This window comes from Larus michahellis, chromosome 5, assembly GCF_964199755.1.
Source record: "Larus michahellis chromosome 5, bLarMic1.1, whole genome shotgun sequence".
NCBI classification, from domain to species: domain Eukaryota; kingdom Metazoa; phylum Chordata; class Aves; order Charadriiformes; family Laridae; genus Larus; species Larus michahellis.
Genome location: NC_133900.1, coordinates 19893894 through 19910076, shown reverse-complemented (window position 1 = coordinate 19910076; position 16183 = coordinate 19893894).

The following is a 16183-nucleotide window of genomic DNA, read 5'->3' as shown; positions in this document are numbered from 1 at the left end:
CTGCGGGAGCAGTTTATTGCTCACTCATAATCCATTTATTTTCCACTTGTAAAATGCAGACTATTCTGTTATTTCTAATTTTATATTTTTGCATTTGATTTTTTTTTCTCAGCTCATTAATTTTTCTTTTGGGCTACGATCAAGCCCAAATGGGAAGCTTGAAGAGAAAGATCAACGAAGAGTAATTACAAGCAGCATATGTGTACATTAAGGTACTTGAATGCGTCTAGAGGAGGGCAACCAATCTTGTGAAAGGGCTGGAGGGAACGTCCTGTGAGGAGCAGCTTGTCTAGTTTGGAGGAGAGAAGTCCTCATTGCTCTCTATACAGCTCCTTGCGGAGAGGAAGGTGAGGAAGGTGCTGAGCTCTTCTCCCTGGTATCCAGTGACAGGATGCGTGGGAATGGTTCAAGCTGTGCCAGGGGAGGTTCAGACTGGACATGAGGGAGCATTTCTTTACCAAGAGCATGGTCAAACACTGGAGGAGGCTTCCTAAAGAGGCGGTCGATGCCCCAAGCCTGTCAGTGTTTAAGAGGCATTTGGCCAATGCCGTTAATAACATGCTTTAACTTTTGTTCAGCCCTGAATCAGTCAGGCAGTTGGACTAGATGATCATTGTGGGTCCCTTCCAAATGGAACTATTCTATACTGTGTAATCAATGTTCTTTAAAAATATTTAAGTAAATTAAAATACGGGATAATCTTTTTGCCTGTAAAATTAGGACGAGCTCATGTGAATTTAGTAATCTTTCTTTTTTCCTAAAAAATCACTTTTCACAATGGCAAGAACAACAGTTTTTAAGCCTGACAGAGTAATTCTGAATGTTTAGCATAATGATTGCATCCATACGTAGGTAATATTTTAAGCTGAACACAGTGAGGCAAATAATGATTAATGTCATGACTGAATTTGAGTTTATTCTAAAATTATTTAAAAATAGATTAAATAATTAAAAGAAATATTTACAATACATTAAAACCTGGAATATAATAATTGATGACTAGATTATGTTAATAGAGCTCCTCAGGCTTACTCAAACTATCTAGGTATTGAGGAACAAATGTCATCTGGGGAATTACCATTGATATAAGACATTTCTGCTACTTTCAGCAAGTGACTAAAAGAAGTCATGTCAGTCAAGCAGGACTGGAGGATTTAGTATAGATAATATCCTAAACGTAGGGCTTTTTTTATACAAGTTTAAATTCATTGGAGAGGTTTAATTTCTCAGTGGGGGTTTACTCCCCCTATTGCTTTGCGGTCAGTAAAGTATGTACAGTTAATGGAGGCAGATAACTTATTTTGGAAAGATTATCTTCCCTGATTAGGGCAAGTACCAAGCATTTTAGAAACTTTTTCTTTTAGGCAATTTTAAGGTTTGGTGTGGTCTTTTGTTCACCCTGCTAGTTTCTGTCCTTCTTTCCTATTTTTTTTTTTCCCCTGTGAGGGCAAGATTCTCTGACTGTCCATGCTGGGAGTGCAAGAGGGCCGTTCAGTTTCCTTAGATCTGTGCAGGAGTCCAGGAGCAGGGACTGAGGGGATTTGTATTGTATGGGCTTTTTTTAGCTGCTCAGGTGGGTTTGTGCATGGCAGAAGATCAGTTAAATTCTAACAGGAATATTTCTGTGTGCCTAGGTTCCCTGTGAAACGCAGCACTGGCTTGGCAACAGCTACTGCAGCATTTTACTAATATATTTTAGATTGTTTTAACTAAAAATATTTTAGATATGAAATGTTACTGTAGTAAGCTCATCAAGAAGTCTCAGCAATAAGTTGGATAAATTTCATTTAAACACCAATGGACTATATAATCTAATTTCGTCCATCAGGAATAGGTAGAGGTTTTATTGCATTCCTAATCACATGAACAACACAAATTCGTTCTTCAGTGTTGCTTTCACATTATACACTCTTTTTATCAAATGTCAGTATGTTTCATTTTGTATTATAATTACATCTTAATAGAGAGTCTGACTATTGTCAGAACTCAGCCTCTGGTGCCTTCAGTGGATTTGTTCATAATTTATTTTTCTAGATTAAAGAGTGTTCAGGCTACCACCCTGTGGGATCAGTGGGGAGAAGTGGTCACAGTACTGAAGCTGGACACATATATTAGACACTCGTGATTGCTTATTCTGTCTTCTATAAAGTACAATTCAAAGATAAGCATTTTATTCCCTGTAGCGTTAATGTTATGTCTAATGAATAATGTCATTGTTGAAAGTTTTGAGATATTTCTTACAGAAAGTTTCCAGCTCTATAAATATCCAAAGCAGGATAAGGCAGGACACAGATGCATATGAACAGAGCTGATAACAGGCATTTGCACGTTGAACTCGGGTACCTCCTTGCCAGGCTATTGACTGCAAATGTGTGATATCATACTAAATGTATAGCATTACTTTAGACAACAAACAGGGATTCCGAAAATTATTTGCTGGTTAAATATAGACATGAATCTGAGCCTGACCACATACATACTTTACACACAAACTTTACACCGACTTCCATAATATATTAATTTTAAAACCCTCAGGTTTTTGAACTAGTTCATGCAAATTCTGTAGCTGGAGCTACACCTGTTTCTGGAAGCGTGAAAAGGCTTCCACCTGTCTTGAGTTACTGCATCCCTGATACACATCATCAAATGTAATTCATTTAAATGACTCTTTAAAATGCCGTAAGATACAAAAGGGGGATTTCAGACAACCTGGAAGGCCATATGAAAAAGGTGCTTATTTCTTTGTTGTACAGTTCTTAATCATCTGCAGAAAAGATATGGGAGAGAAATTAAGAAGTAAAGTGAAGGGATTTTTTTAAATCTTTGCAGAGAAATTCAGACCTGAAGAAGATCTACCCTTCTGGAGCAAACTGAAATTTCGATGTTGCCAAAACTGAGTGAAGGACAACTTCTTTTTATATTTTTTTCCTTCTTGAAGGCATTACCTGAAGAAAGTTTATTGACATTGTGTCAATTTATCTGTAGGGATAGTTGCTGGCGTGGATGGTTTCTCAGCAGAATTCCTTATTAGCTTTCAGAACTAAGCTTTCTTTTTCCATCAGTTGGATATTTAGAGATCACAGCCAACCACAGGAGGAAGGAAACTTATGTTAAACACCTTGCTGGATTCCCTGGCTTGGAAGAAAGCCAGTAGATAAATTGGGGAAAGCGCAATATCAATTTGCAGAGAGCAGAGGATGAAGAAGCGTGGTACTGCAGGGGAAAACGTATTATCAGTTGTTTGGAGCTCAGAAGCAGCAAGAGATCAATTGATTGAGAGAAGCTGGATGGATGCCAGATGATCAATAGAAGTGGGGATGATCATTTGGTAGTTGTTTTTGGCTAGGAAAATGTCAAACAATGTGGTTGCCAAGAGGCAGAGGCTGACTTGTACAGAAGCATGAGAGAAATGAGAATTACAGCAAGGAACATAGAGGGGAAAAAAAGGCTTTGAGGCCATTGGGAAGATATGATGGTAATTTCTGCATCTACACAAAAAATATTTGTATGTGCCTATAACATTAAAACTGATGAAAGACATATATGTGAAAAATATCTTCTCTCTCGTGTTTTTGATGTCAGCAAATGACCATATTGGAAGAACGCTATAACATATGTAAAGTTACCAAACAAGATCGTGGATCTGTTATCCTATGACATCAAGAAAGTAAAGAAGCACGCAGTTGGATTTGAAAATTGCAGCAACAGTAAAGATAGGCTGACATCACAGAAAACCTACGTAATTTGCTACTTGACTCAGGAAAAAAAGGTACATGTTCTTTATTGTCTGGGTAAAAAGTAGTAAAACTTACCAAGGTGGTGATAACGTATTGGAATGTTTGATATTAGATGAATGGGAAATTTTGGTAAGGTATTTGTAAGTTTGGACTATTTTGACATGAATAAATTAGTGAAGATACATGTAAAATCACTGGTTTAGTGAAGATGCTGTGAATGTGCAAGTGATGTAAGTGAATCATCATTTCATCACTGGAATTAGACATCTCAAATAAATTGTAGACTAAGTAACTCAGGTTTCTGAGGTTTTCAAGTGGGCCATTTTGAGAAAGGTTTTTCAGAGGTGATACTTGTAATGTCTGTTGGTCACCTTGTTCTGCCAAGCTAGGAGTATTTTGACCATGAAATGGATGATAAATTGCTAAGAATATTTTACTCATTAAAAATGCTTCTTTGTTTTAGAAATGATTATTCTTAATTTTTTCAGGTGTTGCTTAAGTGAGCCTAGAAGTTTCTATTCTTAACTTTTCTAAAAATGTTGGTGCAATTGGTGAATCAAAAGGGACTGTCATCAAACGCACCATTTCTGATAAGTAGCTGGCCTGATGTTGGAAGGCTGCAAACACATAAGTATACAAATATGTATAAAAGATAGGTACCATTACTGACAAAAACATATGATATGTAACCAGATATCAGCTATCTCCAAACACAAACACTACACCCAGTAAAATGAGCAAATTTAATGCTGAGCCCCGCTAATCTGAAATATGTGTACCTCTCCTGATTAGACGCTTCTGTACGCTTGAATTGATAATGATTAGCCTCCATTTTTCTTTGTGGTTTTTGTGTGTCTTTTTTGATATATTGATTCCCTGTTTAGTTTTAAAATGTCTATTATATTTACTAGGAAACTAATCAGATTTTTACTTTAGACATTATAAGAAAAGAATCACGAGTTGCAGAAGACAGAAAAATAATTAGTGAAGAAGCTAGTAGGCTGTGACAGGAAATACATAATACATAAGCGCAATATATAATCTGCTGCATAAATATGAAATTATATATTGGCGTCTGACCAACTTTCTAAATTCAGCTAAACTTGTCATGCTATGCAATCTCACGTCAACATAATATAAAAGCAAACTTGCAGCATCCTTGATCCAAAGAGCAGAAATGAGACAAAAGAGACAGTATGTCCTTCAGCTCTGGTAAGTGATAATTGGATAAATAGAAGAAAAACGTAGATCGTTCTTTCTTGACTTTCTGCCTGCTCTAATGTGTCATCATACAGTGTTGAGACCACTACATTAAAGCAACTGTGATGATATATGATTGATGCTCTTTTTAAAGTGCTAGTCGAAGAATAAATATTTCAGATGCTAATAGCTCTATGTAAATGGAGACACTTGTGTATTATGAGAGCTGCAGATGCTGTGCGCCATGTTGCAGAAGACCTTGTGCTGGTGTAGTGTGTGTACGTTCTCCTTGGTACCCAGAGGCCGGTGTTAGGAGCAGTACACGTGAACCCACCTCCTGGTTTAGGTGGTTTAAGAATTCCTCATACTATTGTTGTGTTAGTTCTTCTAGCACAACATTACCTGCTGGCCATGAAACAAAATCACACAAAGGTGGGTTCTCGGGGTAAGGGAATAGTCACTGTGGTAGTATATGTGTAAGCATATATGAATAATTCTGTTGATCTTAAACTGGAGGGAGATGGACTGAGGCAAGTCACAATTCACACTGTTGTGTTGGGATTACACTCAAGTAATAATACTAATGGATGACAGTGCACTCTGTGTGAAGCCTGAGGAAGTACCTGATCCAGGAAATTTGTTTTGAAATTTGTACAGCTTCAGTGATCCACTTAATGATCTCTATGGGAGATCCTCCTCCTCTGCATATCTTTTTCTATTAAGCTTCTCTTCACTTAAAAATTGAGAATACCATTAACAAAATGCAAACACAGGTTATGCATATCCAATATAGCATTTCCTATCAGCTGCTTCACAGAGGTGTTCAGAAGATGATAGTACAAAATTTATGGCAAAAGCCAGCTTTTCGCTTCCTCCCACTTTGCCTCCAGCTGTGTCAGAGCTAATTTGAGTGAAACACCTAATTATCTATTAGCCAAGGTTATAAAATAAAATTAGTCACAGCCCTCTATGAAAAATGGCTAACAACTTTCTGCTCATTAAAAATCAAAGCATATACTTACCCATTTTTGATACAAAATGACCGGAGTAAAATCTGTTTGAATGAATGTATTAAAATTATTCTGAAAAAAAATCACTATTAAAACAGAAACACCTGGAATGAAATGGACATTTACATTTTAAACTGTATTTCCTAAAACATCACAAGCCCGTGAATGCTTAAGAAAGACCTCATGCTTCATTTCTAGCTTTGAATTTGTGAATATATGGGTGGAGCAATACTTCATTTCTGACTAGCCATCAAGGAGTTCATTAAAACACATCTTGACCTTCAATTGTAGAATAAAATACCATTTTGAAAAGCAGTATGGTTCAGAGTAGTATGAGAAATATATATTTAGCTTTAATGTTAATGAACTTCAAAGCAGAAGAGGAATTACCAGGTTCAAAAAGGAATTTTACAAATTTATGGGCAGCAGATACTAAGGGGGAATAGGCGCATACAAACCCTCTACCATCCCAAATCCAACAGCTGTGGGCACAAATACAAGGGAAATACAAGGCAAATGTATCACAGAAAGTGGCTGAGATTGTACGGAATTGCTAAACAGACTCTTCTGTTGCTCCTGTCAGCACTGTGGTCTTGACAGACCACTGATCTTAGTGGGACATTTCTTATGTTGGTTTTTTTATTTGTTTGGTTTGAAAATTCTTCACTCTTAAAACGTTATAAATGACGGAGATTTTAATGTGTATCTGTTTTCTGCAGTTATTCTTTGGTTAGTGTAATTAATCCTTCAGAACTAACAGGTCGCATTAAGCAGAAAGGAGGGGAGGGGAGATAAAGACACATAAAGGCATAATGGTCATGTGTAAATATTCTTCAAATATATCAGCATTTGTCTACTTCTTGTGTTGTAAAATCTCCGTTATTCTACAAGTTACAGGGCATCGCAAGGAAGCAAGTCTTGAAATCCCAAATATGTTGCCTAATTCAGCGCCCCGGGGTTTACTGAAATGCTTTAGCTTCAGTTGATACTTGGTAGCGTCATTTAGTGAGAGCTTTTTTCAGGGTCACTTATTACTGTGGACTTCGGAGACAGTTTCAGTCAGGCAGAGAAGGAACCCACTGAGTGGATGACAGGAGCATTACCTTGCAAACCAAGAAGGATTTGTTTGGTATAACTCGACTGACCAACAGCTGACAAACTCTGATGCATACAACCTGTTCACTGAACCCCAATTATGTATGGTTTGTTTAACATACTTCCACTTTCCGCTTTCAAGTAACAATAACCTGTTTTGTAGTGTAGCCCAAAATGCAGTAATACGCTTGACCAAAAAGCCATAGTTGCAATGCTTATGTTTCTTGCTCCAAATTATGTTTTTGGTTTCTAATTATTCTGAAAATCTGCCAAGATTCCCATACCTGCAGGACAACGCAGATGTCTGCCTGCCGTTTAACAGCTTTTGGGTGAGGTAATGTAGCAGGTAAATACTGGAATTGACATCCAGTGCGTGAGTGAAAAAGTTTGGCCCTCATCCCTGGATAAATAAAATAAAAGATTTACTGTGTGATTTAAAGAAGCTGAGCTATTGTGTGCTGTTGGGTCAGGAAAATTTTCTTTTCTTCCTTTATGCTGCTAGTTTGCATTCTTTCTCTTTTTTTTCTTTTATTTTCCTTTATTGATACAAAATCTCTGCTTTACTGGCAGTAATTTAATTTATTACATTGACTTTCTTAAGGATTTTTCCTCTCTTGTTTTATTTACTTCTCTAAAAAAATCTTGCTTTCACCAATGTATTAATACAACCCAGCAGCAAGTAAAATCACATTATTGCTGATTGCATTCAAAAAGACAGCACATTCGTTTCACATCTCTTAGCACATGTGCGAAGTTCCCATGTACCAGGTGGTTGTAATTAGCCTGGAATGCAGTTTGCCTGGTGAATTCCTTCCTGCTCATGGGATAATTTCACTGCTCCAGTCCCAAAACAGAGGTGGGTAATGGTGAGAGAAGTCTCATAACTGTAGGTGCTCTGGTATAAATCTTAGAGAATTTCCCTTAACTACTGCTAATGCAAGCTGATACTCTGCAAATTAAAGTCATCCAGTTTTTGTGATCCCTGTCACTCAGTTCATGTGGCTTAACTTAATGCTAAAAAGGAAGATTTCAGTAAATGCAATGCACGAAATGCAAAGTACCTTGTTGGTTTTTAGCTGACTGGTGTGATGAAGAGGAACATGAAAAGAAATGGGACATCTCTACCTTTTGTGTAGGTATGTATGTAATTACCACTCAAAAGGTAATGTAATTACCTTTTGAGTGGTAATTACATAAGCCAAACTTCTGTTGTCCTTATTTTTGAGGTGTGTTGCGTGACGGTCCGCATAGATGGATGACATAAAATACACAGATAGTTAGCGTCAGCTGAAATAGTAGCAGAAGTCATCTTGAAGCCCCCTGCGGAGGCAGCTGCCCGTGAGCTACCGTGCAGAAAAGGTGTGTTATGCTCATGCACAGAGAGGTGTGCATGTTTATGTTGCATTGGTCCTTAAGTCTTGCAAAATGATTAAGGGGTGACTTTCCTCAAGTACTAATACTTCGGGGATATTCCCAGGTTCGTTGACCTCACCGAAGAAATTATCATAAAATCATAGAAATGTTGAAATAGAGGACCGTATTTCTGCAAACTGAAATATTCGGAGGGACACAAAATGGGTATTCTACTTAAAGCAATCAGTTTGCTTTATTATTCAAATAGCTAAATGTTGATAAACTGTATAATTATTGCGTGCATTCAAAGCCCGTATTTTGAAGTTAGAATTAAATGGCTTTTTTAAGCTATTCAGTGACATGATTGAGAAGTTCAGGCTAGTTATGCATTCGTTAGGTGGCTACACATCTGCAATGAAAAACACATCAAAATGCAACATTAATTGAATTGGTGAACCACAGAAATGCAATACTTCTTTTTTTACCCCCCTCCTCCCCTTCAGCTGTTTTCTGGACTTCTTTATTTGCTCATTCCTAACCTATGCATTTCAGATATTTAAACACGCATCAGCATAACAGCCATTCTAAAAGTTTTCTATCAGGCATCAGTAGACCTCAGTGAAAATCCTCAAATTTCTTGTGAGAAAATGCTACTTCAACACAACTTTAAAACTTGTCATAGGCCTTACAAGTCCCTCAAACCTGGTATTGTGCCTGTGCCCCAAGTTTAAATCATGTTGTTTATGTTTATACATGTATGTTTATACAACTGTTAGTTGTATAAATGGCTATTTAAGTGCAGCAGCGGAAGGGAAAACTTGTGTCTGTGTGTTCTTTGTGTTCACCCTCAGTGCAGGCAAATATCGGGGTCTGTAAATGATTGAATGAATGACTGATTAAACTTGAATGACCGATTCAAATACCGTGACTATCAAAAAAACCTCCACATCTAAAACTGTAGCTTTATTCACACACACACACACAAAAATTCTCCTGTAGCTGCGATTGTGTACGTGGATTAAAATTCATCTGTTGTGCCGTGTGTAGTATTTTGTTCTTCCTTCTCCTGCACTTTGTGTAGTCATGCATGTAAGTTATTTTTGTTGTGGTGCTATCCAATAATTTCTCCTTATTGGTAGAAAAAAATGGAAAATCCTAGGAAAAAAAAATATTTAGTAATCCCGAAGCCTTGTTTTGTAAGCTGAAATGTGCTTTCAAAAATGAGAACATGAGTTACCTCAGTAATAATTGCCAATGATATTCGTATTGGTGATATTTAACTGGAGAAAAAACTTAACCAAAAGCCTTAGGGAAAATTATTCTTTTCCTTACTTTCCTCCTAATTGGACAATTTTATGTGAACTAATATTTATCGTCTGATAAGGCTTTCAAGGGAGCCAATTACATATTTCCCCCTATCAATATTGCAGCGTTACAGGCTTTTTCTGAGACCTTTTGTAGCTTACTTGTAAATATTGATTTAGGGGTTGCTCTTTGGGAGACAGCATTTATAGTTTAGCTATAGTTATGACAGTTACTTCTGCTGATAGAGTCTGTCAGAAGAAACACTTTAAATAAAGCTTCAAGTAAAAGTACTCCAAATAAGATTAGCGTCTGAGAAATTCATCCGGCAGAGTAACCATGATGTAGGACACATCTCTGTAATTATTATCCCTCTTTGACAAATTAACTGTAGGACACAGTTTCTGTAAGAGATCAAATATGTTAAATATGAAATTTACTAAATCTGTCTGTTGGTGACCTACAGCGCTTGAAAGATCAAGCAGCATGCAAGTCTGGTGACATCCCTGGGTAGGTGTGTTTACATGTGTGTCTTAGGGGTTACTAAAAAAAATAAATCTGCTGCTTTTTGCAGCATTTTTATTCTGCACCCTTCATCTTGATATCTGAGCGCCTTTCCTCAAAACAGTGAATGACAACATGATGAACGTGTTTTGTGTGCGGGTGTCTGTCCATCCCTCTGTCTTTCCCCTCTCTCCTGGGAACAGAATTGCATGCTGGTTGGGTTCTGTGTTTCAGTTGCGTACAATGTGCTGTGTATCTCTGAGAAAGAAAGGTCAAAAAGTATTTCTTGATCTTGGTGGTGAAGCTTGTGGTAGTTCTTAGGTGTTCTATGAGTTTTTAGACCAGCCCCAGGGTCACTTTGCCTCTTGCCCACTGAGCTTTGCTCTTGTGATGGACCAGTTGCATTTTTCTGATATGTAGAATTCTTCATACTAATCCTCAGTTTAGTGCTTCACCGTTTAAATTATTCTCAATCTAAATCCTGAAGTCCTTTGAACATATGGGCAGAAATGGTACTAAAGAATGTGTGGTTCTCTTTCCTGTCTCCATCACAAATGGAAAATAGGACTTTTCACTCGTAAGCGTCTGCATTATTTCTGTTGGTTGACTTCAAATGTAGCTGTCGATATAAAGAAACAAAAAAGCTCAATAACTGATATTCCTTTTTTCCATCAGCTCTTTCCCAGCTAATTTTGCTAATGAGATCTGAGGTCATTACTTTCATCATTTATTTTAATCTTTAAGCTCTTTTTTTCAGTATTTTTCTATTTATTTGGTGCATTATTTTCCAATACCATTTGGTTTTCTTAAGTTCCAGATCATATAGAAATTCAACTAAAGGCGGAACTCTCTAGAGCATGGATCTAGGGTAGCAGAGAACTTTGTCGGTCCCCTTTGAATTGCAAATGAAATTTATCAGAAGTTGAATAATGGAAAGAATAAAAGAATGTGCTATTACTTGCATTTAAGATTATTTATTAGCTGGTTTTCTGCTAAAAAAAACCTAAACCAAACATTTCTGCCTTTCCCCTGTACAGTATTTTGCTGTCAGGGAGTAGATTAAATGATAGAATAACTTTTTTTGGAAATCTGATATGGTGAAAGACAGATGCTTTAGTTTGAGAATAAGAAAGGTAAATTAGCACCACCAACAAAACAAAAAAATCCCCTGGAATTCGTTCCTGCTACTGACAAGAACGAATACCATAGTTTCAGAAGGTCAGTCTTGTAGGTAGGGAGCCAATGCAACCTGTGAACTGTGAACTTTTGTGCCAGGTTTACATCTGCCCCGCACAGGTAAAATACAAAATGACCAGACAATAACTAAATATTACAGTATGTAATAACAAACTGTAGCTATGTTTTGTCAGACGCAGTCAGCAGTACAAAAAAGTGTATAGTTTTGTTTTAAATTGGATTTCACTAGAATGTATTTGCCATGAAGGACCCACCATCCTTTAGTTTGGCTCGGTGAGGCTTTGCCAGCATAACCTATTCTAATGACCCATCCAAATGGCTTATGAACAGCCAGAGAAAATATAAGAAGGTGAGGGGAAAAAAATCAGAGCACTTTGAAGAATGACTTATGAACTCAAATCAAGCAGACAACTCTTTCTTTCCTGGTAGCACTCAAACATGAAGGAAGGCAGAGTATATTTGCTATTCGAGGGGAAAAGCTCCTGCAGCACGAGGTATGACTGATAAAGTTTAGCACATTCATCATGGAGTTAAGGTCAGTGAATTAGTTATCTCATGCTTTATGAATCAGTTTGAGAGAATATTCAAAGCATATGAATTTGGTGAACTGGTTATAAGTTCATTTTTAAATATTAAAGAATGCACATTTAACTAAAACTTGGAAAGGGGAAAAGGCTGGCTTTTTTTCTTTCTTGCCTTTTTTTTTTTTTGAGAGGGAGAGAGGTTCTGTTAAGTATCATTTCCAGAAAGTCAGTGTCACATAGCATTCAGAGAACAGGACAGAAAGGAAAATTGGTACTTCCCTAGCTTTGCTGATAACTTGCCCTGTTAGCCAGGCGTTACGCTTCATATTTCTGTACTTAAATGTACCCATCTGTAAAACTGTCATAATCTCCTTTTCACAGGAAAGTTGTGAAAAGCAGATTCATAAAAGTGCTTTTACACCTTCTGATGAACTCTGTATTCAAGCAAATAATCCTGTTGCTTGCCTATTTGTGAAAAATTTACCAGTTAGTTGCCATACTTTGATAAAACATTTAAATGAACAAAATATTTCACATGCAGGTCACTGCAGAAAGGTCACTATCTGTAGTCTCTTCTTCAGCGGATGTATAGGATTACTTTTATTTTCCCTGTTCAGATAATGCAGTCACACAGTGATGATGCTTTCTTGCTGTTTACAAATGATCTACAAACAGCTGGTAAATCCTGGAGAAATCTTACCCTTTCTGGGTAAGAATTCATTTTAGTGAATATAGATGCCAGTATAGACGTGGGATGATAATGCTCTTTTCCTTGCAGTGGATGGAGAGATATAGGCACTTTTAGGGCACAACTTATCTGAGACGTCTGCTAGAGAGAGACGAATTGTTCCCTGGAAGTGTCTGTTTCTATCGACTACCAAAGAAGCTGGGGTTCAGATGTAGGCATCTGTACTGCACGTGCCTAAGGTTAGGTGAGGCTGATCCTATTCTGAGCGTGCGGTAAGCCCACGTAACAACAGTCAAGGGAAAACGTTTAATGAGAATTTTTATTGCAAGCATTTATTTCCTCTAGTCTTTTTCAAAACCTGTGAGATACCTATAAACACAAGTCCTTCTTGTAGGCTTACAAAAAACAGTACTGTGGATATTAAAGAACAAACATATTTTAATGGCAAAGATATTCACACATTCCCAAATACTTTTAAAATGTGCAGTTTTGGTTTTGCGCTACTTATTTAATTTCTCATTTCCTAGAATGTTAGTATAGCTGTTGCAATAGCACCTGAGGGTCTATGGTCGGGAATTGGGAGCCTGCTGTGCCCATAACTTTGGAAGCGATAAAATATGAAGGATCCCTGTGCCAGCAATCGTTCTCTCTTATTTATGGAGAAGTTGCAGTAAGTGAAAGCAGTCAAGGGAAGAGGTGATTTGAGAGACAAATGACAGTAAGCAAACACAGAATAATGTTGTTGACTTCTGTGCAGTTTATTTATAATCTGTGTGCTTGGACTTTCAGGGTGGTTTGGCGTTTCTTTTTGTCTTTTGTATTTAAGCAAATGATTCCACTTCTTAGTTCCAGTCTTATCTTTCGCTTCCTGGGGGATGAGATGCTTTCTTTCCTCCTCTTCAAAATTCATTTAAGTATAATAAAGTTTGCTGTTCTTATTAAGTCCTTTGTGGGGCATCGGTGCCTTGAACATATAACCGTAATAGCAACGGTAGCGATTTTGCACCCCACCTCTCTTTTGAGAGTATTGGTAATTTGTGGCACAGCAGATCGCGCAGTTGTGTTATGTTTGTAGCTTTGTTTTGTACTTTATTTGAAATATAATGATGGGAGATGGATAGACACACAGGTGAAGTAATTGCCAAATAAAATGATATCATGTTTATTATGAAGCTAAAGATTTCGAGAGGTGCTTGAAATTATTTTTTTGGCAGAATAGTGGGAAGGTCAGATTGAACAGCAACTGAAAGTTGGATATTGTAGTACTCAGAACCTTTTATATGCCTTTTAGTGGCAGTTTTGTAGCAATACAAGGAGAAAGAAAACTTTTTTGGGAAAAAAAAGTTTGTATGAAGTGTGTTATATAAGGAGTGAAGGCTTATGGGGAGAAGGTTCCCAAGGCTTTTATCATAACGCTGCTCTGTAATATAGACAGATATATAAGGAAAATAGGAGACAAAAATGACGTGTGATTTATATGTATGATGCCAGTGTGCGTCATTTTGCTTGTGTGAATCAGAATTCATCACCTATATTAAAAATTTCAACTGGGCACATAGAATTTGAGTATGTGTTCACGCTATGGAAGGTAGAAATTTGAGATCTAATTGCTGGATTCCTTCCTTTTCTTCAGAGACAAGGCAAAACTACAGTTGTTTTGTTTAGCTACTGGAAATAGGAATAATTGTGTGTGATTGGTAAATGCGTTGCTAGTATCGGTCTCTAGTCTTCATGATTCAGGGAATGTAGCATAAAGAGAAATAACAAGCACCATGCAGAAAGGTGTTCGAGAGGAAACTAAGGAAAGAGCATGGCTTAAAACACGTTCAGAACCATTAGTACGTTTCATTTCTTTGCTGCAGAAGTGTGTAGGGAAAAATCAGAACGAGCGGAAAGATTAAATGTAAGAATTATTATGTTTTGGCGTCCTTTCCCGCGCCTCACCCCCAAAAGAAAGAAAAAAGAGGAGACAGCAAAGATATGGAGAAAACCAATTCCATTTCTAAAGAAATGTAGACTATTTTTAAGAAGATGAAATGTCCTATAGTATGTTTATAGACCTCAAGAACTGTGGTGGTCGGATGTATGTATCTTTTGTTTAGAAAAAGAATCACAAATAACCATCTTTCTGAGGTGGTTTCTATTTAAAATAAATAAATCCGAAACACCCAGAGTTAAATACGGATAGTTAAAATACTAGGATTGGGTTTTGTTTTCATGATCTAATAAGAGTCCATTTTTAATGAATGAAGCAATTGCCTTACTGTCGCTGCTGAAAACTTCATTATCTTTCTTTTCAATTAACAACTCTGCATTAACAAATCAAAAGTATTCTGCAGTGTAGCCATCAAACCTCCCTTCCAATAACTCCTAGACACTTGTAGTTAAAAGTAAATTTGAAACCTGTCCTTCAGTAAAGTATGTGATTTATCCTTCCAAAACAGATGCAGGCTAACTTAAAAGATAAGCAAATGATTTTTTCATTTTCTAAATGATATGTGTAGATATCTTTTGACTTTGTAATTTTTCTGCATAAAGTGGGATAAGATTAAAAGGCCACAAACATGTTACTGGTTGTCCACTTCTGATTCCAAAATCCTGTAAAAGTCTATCTTGCCAAGCAGGCAGTCAGTTGTGCAGCATACTTCTGGAAAATCACCAAAAGCAGCCATGCCACAGCAATGGAGGAATGTTTACTATTATTGCCAGTCGCCTCAGCAGCCTGAGGAACTCAATGGAAAAGACAAGTAGGTGAGGCAGATTTCAACCAGGAACGTAGGGTCTTATTCCTCAGATACTTTGAATACATTAAAAGCAGAAGATGGGTAACTTTTTTCTTTAATTGCCTGCCTGAAATTCCAGCGTGTTGATAGACTATTGAGGAGTAAGACCACGTCTCAACTCTATCATGACTCACCTGTCTCTTTCTGATCTGGGCAATACATCATTGATTGTAGTTTCCCTCCAGCATCCCCTTCCCCAAACATCATTTGGCCTTGTTGAGGCTAATTCCTTCTTCTCCCCACCTTTACCAGTGAGCGACCTTTCAACACTGCATCAATGGACAGTCGTCTGGTTCCGTAGTTGCATCCACACGCTTTTGTGTCTTGCATAACAGTCTGGAAGCAGATGGCCTTATTTCTGATGTCTGCTTGTACCTCTTCCTGATAATTTGCTCTGTACCTTTAGGGTGGAGAACAGGTAAAATAATGTCTCTTTGCCATGTCAAGAAACTGAAGGGAAAGAGATGCTCTGATTAGTCATCAGGGGACTGATGCTATAAGGGCAACTTGGTTATTGTTTCTGCTGCTGGAAATACTTGTTTTCATAGAAATATGAGTAGAGATTAGTTCCGGATTCATTCTTCCAATGGCTGAGGAAATTGTCTTCATGGGACATTAAGTGGTTGGAGCTTGCTGTAAATGAAAACATGTCCCCATCATAGTGGTTTATTTGCCATTACCCATGTGCTAAACAGTGGAAAGGGTGCTTCAAAAACACCAAATGTGGACTTCAGGGGTCTGAATGTCTGAATTTTCATTGTCAGCAGACTGAAAGGAGACCCTCTTCACA